This window comes from Hibiscus syriacus, unplaced genomic scaffold (genome assembly GCF_006381635.1).
Source record: "Hibiscus syriacus cultivar Baekdansim isolate YM2019G1 unplaced genomic scaffold, ASM638163v2 tig00116971_pilon, whole genome shotgun sequence".
Classification (NCBI taxonomy): Eukaryota; Viridiplantae; Streptophyta; class Magnoliopsida; order Malvales; family Malvaceae; genus Hibiscus; species Hibiscus syriacus.
In genome coordinates this window covers 5,157,555-5,166,735 of record NW_024063495.1, presented here as the reverse complement: position 1 = coordinate 5,166,735, position 9,181 = coordinate 5,157,555, and the positions used below count along the sequence as shown (strand labels likewise).

The following is a 9,181-nucleotide window of genomic DNA, read 5'->3' as shown; positions in this document are numbered from 1 at the left end:
GTTACAGGGATTGAAAAAGAAAACAAAAGTTAGCAGCAGGAGACAGGCAGGGGAACCCCACCAAAAGTGGAAGCCAGGCCACCATTATTTTGGTCGTTAGTCTTGCGATAATTTTTGGGTAAACTGTACCTATAAACTCTTAACTATTTCGAATTTCCATTTTAACCACTGATATTTTAATTTTTTCAATCAAACCACTTAGCTATGCAAATGATTCAATCAAGTCACTAACAGTTAACATTAAAGGAAAAGATGATGTGATAATTATAAGTTTTGTTATAATTACACATTTGGTCTCTATTATTTAGATAGTATATAAATTTAATCTTAATTTTAATTTAATTTAATAAATTTGACCATCTAATTAAATTGTGCCACATGTTGGTATGGATAAGAGAATTTGAAATAAGGACGTTTGGGATACCATGAGCAATACAAACCACTGAGCCAAGAGTATTGGATGGTTTAAGTTCAATAACATAAATTATGTATCTTTTATATTAATGTTTTAAATTTAATTTATGTATGACTAACGGGTAGTACAATTTAATTAGTGGATTAAATTTATTAAATTAAAATTAGAATCTAATTAACACATTGTGTAAGTAACATGAACCAAATGCATAATTATATTAAATTTTTAACTGCCATATCATATTTTTTTGTTAAATGTTAACGGTTAGTGGCTTGATTGCATTATTTAAATAGCTAAATAATTAAATTGATAAAATTGAAAAATCGATAATCAAAATGAAAGTGAACAATAATTAAATGATCACATATATAATTTACCAAAATCTAATTATTCTATCATATTAACTATTAAACAAATAATTATCTAAATCATCTCTTCGAATAGAAAAGAAATATAATAAAATAAAAATTTATTTTTAAAATACTCATATTATTATATGTATATATATAAAATTTAAAATTCAATTATTCAATGTAATTTTTTTAGTTTTATAGAAATTTAGGATATATGAGTAAAAATATACTATTAACTTTTTTTCAATGAATATATTCTTATTTCTTACTATCAATTTTAGTAATCTATTTTCTTTCATTAAACAATCATAAATATGTGTATAAGTAAAATAATTTTATATTATGTAATAAGATCCTATCTTAAATTAAATTTTGGAATATTGTAGGCGGAAAAAAATTGAAAATTGAAAGTGTTTGAGAATTATTTTGGGATATAGGTCATTTGCTACAGTACACGTGTAACTCATCATGAGGGAATGAAAAGTTCCATACAATATATTAAAAATAAAATTCGTCATATGAAATATTAGAAAAATATATGAAACTCATCAAGTCCTCGTGACAAGTTTCAATTATTTATTATATTTTATGAAACTCGTCATTCCCTCGTAAATATACCTAATAAATGACTTAAATCCTAAAATAATTTTCAAACACTTAAATTTTTTATTTTTTTCCGCCTGAATTGTTATATATTTTGAGTAAAGTCAAAGTAAAAATGAGGCAAATGAGATGGGCCTTGGACGAGGGGGATCGGAGGACTGAGTGTCTTTTTGTTTATCAATCGGATTGTACTTTAATTTGGCACTTTCATTTGAGATTTTGTGATTTTTTGGGGGATTATTCTCGCCAGAAAACATCGCCCCTAGGCCCTAACATTTAATTTTTAATAATTATTATATTAATTAATTGAATTAAATCAAATTATTATTTTCAGATTTATGACTCCATTAATATGCCCATTTTTTTCCTGTTCAACTTCACATGTGAACGACAGATTACCATGTGGATTGAATTTATTTTATTTTTAAAATAAAAATAGAAATGCTTGAGAGAGAAATAATACCATGTCATTGTAGTGACAAAATAATTATTTGTCTGATAAGTGGAAATAATGAAGAAAAACAAACAAAATGATAAAAATAAAATGATGAATTCTTGGCGTGCAAATTTCTTCATATTTTAGTATAGAAAAGTTCAGCCTTATCAAAGAAGTCAATCATATAAATACCCGTCCACTCCATTTGCCTCAATTTTTAAGCAATGCTTGCATTGCAATGGTTTAATGTAAAAAACAAGTATCTAAATTATATATAAAATTAATTTTAGGTATTTATAGAAGGTTTTTTTAAAATAGGTGTCTATTATTTTCAATTTTATATTTTTAGGTGTCTGAACCGTCACGATCATTAAATTTGATCATTATCTTACATGTGTCATGTTTATAGAAATTTTAAAAATAATTTTTTAAAACACTTTAAAATATTATTTTTTTTAAAACATTTTTTCTAAAATTACAAAACATCCCAAAATTCTTAAAAATCCTAATTTCAACCCCTTTATCACCGTCGGCCGCCACCAACGACGCCAACCGACTGAAATTTCAATGACATGCGACCATCTGAACACCCAAAGGCCATAACCCCTGCTCCAACCCCTAATTGCATCGAAAATAGATGATTACAATGTGGATAAATCCTTTCGACCGATCTTCGAATCTTTCATCACAACCATTGGATGTTCGATTGGTCGTGAAAGCAAAGGATTTCATCCTTTGGGTGGTTGGCCGATCGCACAACGTTGGGTGTTCGATCAATCGACAACATTGATGGCTACTGACTGTGCTAAAGGATTGAAATTATGATTTTAAGAGATTTTGAGTTTTTTTTTCTTGCAATTTTATAAAATTTTGGGGTTTTTCCTTAAAAATTTGTAATTTTAAGTTTTTAAATTTAAATAAAAATTTCAAAATTTTATAAAAATGACACTTGTTAGTTTACGACAGAATTAATGACAGTCAAAGTCTAGGCACTTAAAATTATAACGTTAAAAATGTTATGCAATTATTTTGAGCGAAAAATTCTTTAGGCACATAAAATTAAGGGTAAAGTATAGTAATGGTCACTGAATATTTCTGAAGCTTGCATTTAGGTCCCCAACTTTTAAAACTTGCAATACAATCCCCCAACATTTAATCCGTTTGCAATATGGTCCCCACACCTATGAAAATTAGGGTAAATTATATAAATGGTCACTGAACTTTTTAGGTACTTGAATTTAGGTCCCCCAACTTTTAAAACTTACAAAACAATCCTCAATTTCATTCTAAACCACAAATTCCAAAGTAATTCAATTTCATTCTAAACCCTAAATTCCAAAATAATTCAATTACATTCTAAAACCCAAATTCTAAAATACTTCAATTTTTGTCTTTTTTATAAACGACGCCAATGTCACTAAATTATTAATTAATTTACTTTTTATATTTAAAAACATATGATACTTTTTTATCATTAATTTAAATACATGAAAATTTTTCAATAGTAAGAATATATGATAATAATTTATTTATTTAAAAATAAATATATTTCTGATTATTTGTGTATGTTTTTATATCTAATCATACGTGTTAATATATTTTATATCTTTCATATAAATATTAAGACTACATAAATAGCATAGTCAAAAATTTATATATGAGTTATGTTAATTATAGTAATGATGTATAAATATATTTTATTTTTATATTATTTCTATTATAATTAAAATATAAATATTACCATGATAATTAAATATTTATTTACTTATTACATCGAATATTTTATGTAGAAAAAGTATTTAATAAAATCATAAAAAACACAATAAAAAAATAAACACTGAAGTTGACTATTTCAAAAATAAAATAAAATAAAAAAATCAATAATTTAATATAATATACCCTAAGTTGATGATAACAATCAATTCAAAAGAGATGGGGTTTGTGCAATATTTTCGTAACGTACGTAAACTTTCTATTTCATGGTCATGTATTCTTTTAGTTCTAGCACGATATATTTTTTAATTTTCTAATACACTTAACAAAATTATATTATAACTCGTTAAGTGATTTCATAGGTAAAAAAATGTTCTTTTCTTTAAAAGTTTTAAATTCAAACAATTGTTTTTGTAGGGTATATCTATATTATTAATAAATTAAAAAAATTGAATAAATACTATCTTATAATCACATCGAGCTATTAAAAAACTAAATTATAATTGAAATAAATAAAAATTATAAGGATGTCAATTGGGGATTTTGATTCTTAATTTTTTTCATTGAGAGATTGTGTTTTTTTATTCAATTTCTTCCATAATGATTTTTTATATTTAAATTATTGAAGGTCACTAAATTTACATTTACGAGGAGGGAGTGTATTTTTTTTCTTCAAAAAAGTAAAAAAAAAAATCAAAATGCTATCACATTCTCAAAGATAATCTAGTATATTCCTCCTTAAATTGAAATATTTTAGAATTTGGGTTTTAGAATGTAATTGAATTATTTTGAAATTTAGGGTTTAGAATGAAATTGAATTACTTTGAAAATTGGGGTTTAGAATGAAATTGAGGAATGTTTTGTAAGTTTTAAAAGTCAGGGAACTAAATTCAAGTGCCTGAAAAGTTAAGTGACCATTTATATAATTTAACCTAATTTTCATAGGTGTGGGACCATATTGCAAATGGATTAAATGTTGGGGGACTGTATTGCAAGTTTTAAAAGTTGAGGGACCTAAATGCAAGCTTCAGAAATGTTCAGTGACCATTACTATACTTTACCCTAAAATTAATTTTAAGTATAATTTGAGTACTTATTTTTGTATTAGAACTTAATTAATTAATTTTTATAGAGATGTTTATGTTAATAAATTATTTGAGATTAATTATTATTGATGAAATAAATGAATTACGATAATTATAAGCGGTTCATCACTTTTAATTTAGGCAGAGAGTCACAGTTTGTGGAAAAATTATTGTTAGTTGATGTCGAGTTATTCTATCCCCATAAGAAATTAGAAGAGAGAAAAATGGAGGTAAGAAGGTTTCATTCTACTTTCTCGATCTTGATCGAAAAATTTTATAGTGACATATGATCGTTAGATATATAATCGTAATAATTATTTGTACAGGATGAATAAGCTCGATTGATGTAATCAATTGTGAATTAAAATTTACTTTTAAAGTATTATGTGTATCATATTAGAGGTCATGTCATGTCACAAGATTATAATTTCTCAGACAAGTGTAAATTCCCAAAGACCCTGTATCTAAAGATGCTCCTATGAGATCTTAACTGTTTTATTACTGTAGTGATAAACGACTTGCGTGTTTAAATTTTTGTTGACACCAGGTCCCGAATTCCAACTTGGACAAACTCTTCGTGCTCAAACTGAAATACAAATCTTCATGCTTCATACTTGTTCATCATTTCAACTGAAATTATGTTAGAAAATTTTATCAATCAATGTCCAAGAATAAACTTTTAAATATGCAATCAGCAATAGGCTAAAATTGTTTGTGCCTTCAAGAAGGATGAATCTGTTGCCCTGCAACTGGAGCCGTTCAGAACATAGAAGAACCAGTATTGAACTAATAGAACCGATTCCGTAACCTTCGGCAATTCTACAGTCCAGAAGCAACCGATATCAGTCTCCGTGGGCGTGTTTTGAGCTCTGGGTTGGTTCCGGCATAGCATAAGGAATGGTGCAGAACTTGAATGACCTTGATATATATAATCAGTGGTGTTGAAATACATCCAGTTAGTTGATATTAGACTGCCACACATATAGAACCTGAGAAAACAAGAAGATTTTATTAACATGTTGCACCGGAATCTTGATTTTATGTTCATTCAGTTCATATATGAAAAAATACAATACTTAAGCAATTGTTTATTGCATCTTATGCTGAGTATAAAGATCGATACCATAAACATGACAGGAGGACAATGGTATGAACAAATGAATGCATGTTTCAAACTGTTTTCGTACATCTTAACCTGTTAATCATCTCAGCAACCGTGTAGTATACGTGCATTTGATCGGAAAAGAGAAGAAAATTGACCTGTAGATGAAGGAGAGCAGCAAAACTTGCTCTCATCAACATGCTTAACATCAAGTCCGATAAACCATGATCCTGCACTCACATCATCGTGGGCATATATTCGAAGAATAGACCTGCAAAGACGCAAATTATGGTCAACTTGGTTCGGTCTAGACCGAAAAGAGGTGTTGAGAGTTGAGACTTACTTATTAATGGAGATAAACTGCGCCAAAGCTCTTGAAATAGCATATATTTCACCTGAAGCATGCCGAAAGTATCTGCACCATACACAAGAAACTGATCTGCTGTTTCATACATAGTTTGGAAAAAACCTGGAATTTGAACACGTATGCTATTCGACCCGAGATTATCCAATCGTTACTAAACTTCCACGACATATACAAAGGAAAAGGATTCCATTACTTACGATTTTGCATCACCGAATTTCCACCAGTCGGGGTTCATACCATTTGTGAGTCCTATGAATGTGTAAAAGAACATAAATATAAGTGCTCATGAATCTTTAGAAAAGGAAGGTCTGGAAGGAGATGATCGATATATCCTACATATGGTATCGTCAGACAAAAACAATCCGAGTACACTCACGGTTCGGAGAAAACTTGTCCAGATTTCATACACCCCATATAAACACGAGGCTCATCCAAATGAGTGGAAAGTGTTGCTCCAAGGGTATCTGTAAAAGAAAATCGAAGGAGCAGCTATCAATTACCAGAAAGACGCAACTCACAGCAGGCCTACTTTGCGTTTCAGAACATTTTGTTGATCATCACTAAAAGGCATATTTTTTACACGAATTCTTAATATTTATCACCATAAACTTAAATGTCACTGAAAATGAGCTAATAAGGATTACAAATCACATACCAATATTAACGCAAACATCGTCATTGACCTTAACATAGAACTCTGCATCCCAGCTCTCCACAGCATGAACAAAGAAAATTTTTATCTTCTTCGAACGTTCCTCAGGTGCCTCGACATGATTCTGTTGAGACAAAGACGAAAACAAATATTTGCCACTTCAAGGTCATAGGAACATGTAGATTCATCAGCAATAACATAAATAAACACCATCTAGCCAGGTTTTTTTCCGCAGGAGTACCAATTAAAGCTCGTTGTCACCATATGATATAATACTAACCGCTAAGTGGTCGATTTCCAGTCACAAAAATATAAAAGTATAAAAAACTCATCTCCAGTTTTGGAAGGAGAGGCTATTTCAAACGATTGAAACCGTGACCAAGTGGATATCAAGCCAAATGCAAGAATATAATAGTATATAAGCTTTAAATCACTGCATTCGAAGTAAAATCTCACTATATATGCATGAAACAGTTAGCTTCAACTAGCATGTCAACGTACCAGAACAATGAAGTCATTAGTCTGGCTATGTTCATTGTCAATCTCCCTGTCCAAACTATCTCCGCGGTCCGAACTGCGCATAATATAAATTTCAAGAAACTGAAATGGAAGAAAAAGTACTTCATAAGCAAGGATAATCAAATCAAATAAAGACCTTCTTCCTATCATGAAACGTACAACGATTCCCTTCTCTTCTTCTAGTTTTTCCAAAGCCGCACCTGCGCATATTTAAATGGAATGCAAATGTTTATTAACTAAAGAAGCAAAGCATTTTTTTCAAGATCCACCTAAGTTAAGACAGATTAACGTTATACATGTTCTCATCTGTCAAATTTAATGCTATCTATGCCAATCCACCTAAACTTACAACGGAATAGTATTAGTCGATCATTTGGCCCTATAGTTTACCGAAAGCAATCTCAACTTTTAACTTACTATCGATATAGGTAACCATGCCTGATTGCAGCCTTCTAATTTACAGCTAAACAAACCTAGATGACAACTCATTGTGAATCATCATAAAATAAGTCTGCAAGTGACTGAATATTAGCTGTTGATAGATAACATTTTCCTATGTGCCTGATTGAAACTCTTGCAATGTCAAGAGAAAGGAAGGCATTACCGGATCGCATCCATGCTTTTCGTATCGCGTCTCGATTTTTCTTTCGTCCGAATGTCGTGATGATACCTATAACAGCTAAAACCCTTTTATTAGAACGAGTACCGTCACTCTCCGAGCTTTCCTTTCAAACGAAACCTTCCTGCCTCGCGGCTGATAAATCCATCTCCAGGGCTGATAACTTCTTCTGTTGTTCCCTGGAATATCAAGCATCATCGGGATTAGACTCAACACCCGAATTCCAAAGCAATAAAATCTTAACAATGTGCAGAAATGCAAGAGCAAAATAATTACCTGCAGAGTATAACTTTTAATGTATCATCCACAGACATAGCGGGATTTTCCTGGAAAAAAAAGTTAAACAATTAAACGTCTTTGAAATTTAACTGATCTGTCCAAGAAAGATACCCTTTTCCAACTCTCCAATATCAACATTATCAAAACTGCATCACAAAAACAATTCCCATCTATCAATTTTATGCTAAAGTATCAAGCGCTTGATAGTGAATCGAAAGATCAGTATAACGATAGATGAGATCAAGAAAGAGAGGGGGAAAAGAAAAGAAAACTACCTGACCAGTTCTCCTGTCAAGTTCTTGAATTAAGTATACTCTGCTCTCCGCATCTTGCCAAATGCTACATTCAAAAGACACCCCCAGAAAAAGAACTCGTTAAATGTGTGTGTGTATTTATATATATATAATGAATAACCCAGAAAGTAAAAGGTAAAAGAAAGAGAAAAACCGGCCGGCAGCGTAAATCGTGACCATGGTAGGGAACATGGCGAGCATGAAAGCTGAAATTCGAGAATGAAAACCGAAGCCACTTGAGTTACTCGATCCCCGGCTACGCATTTCCCTTTTTTTTAAAAAAAATTAACAAGCTGATCTAAACAGATCAAACAAGGTATGCAAATTTGTATTGAGAAAAGAAAAAAGAAAAAACAAGGCTTGAGTTTGAATCTGGGTCTGAACTATAAAGCCTGCTCTGTTTTTCTCTCCCTCTCTCTGTGCTTGTTCTTTTAACTGTTGGTTGGGGGAATAAGACTTTGCAACCAATGAGTTCAACTGTTGAAGGGTCGTTTATGGTCTTCCTTCGTGTTTTTTATTGATAAAATAACTTCAGTGATCAAAATTGTCTTATAATATACGATTTTAATTAATTTTTTTTGAATTTATCAAAATGACCAACTAAATCGCAATGCGATCGATAATTCGCAACGTGATCTCCTGTATCGCAAATCAGTTTCCAGATTCGCAACGCGATTCTGACTATCGTATTGCGATTTTCCGAATTCGCAATACGAATATGTAAATCGCAACGCGATTCTAACTA

The 9,181-nt window shown here is 30.5% G+C and overlaps 1 pseudogene; it reads right to left on the bottom strand.

Annotated features, from left to right (window-relative positions):
• Positions 1 to 5,329: 5,329 nt before the first annotated feature.
• On the bottom strand, positions 5,330 to 8,907 carry LOC120191898 (annotated as a pseudogene).
• Between the last annotated feature and the right edge of the window lie 274 nt (positions 8,908 to 9,181).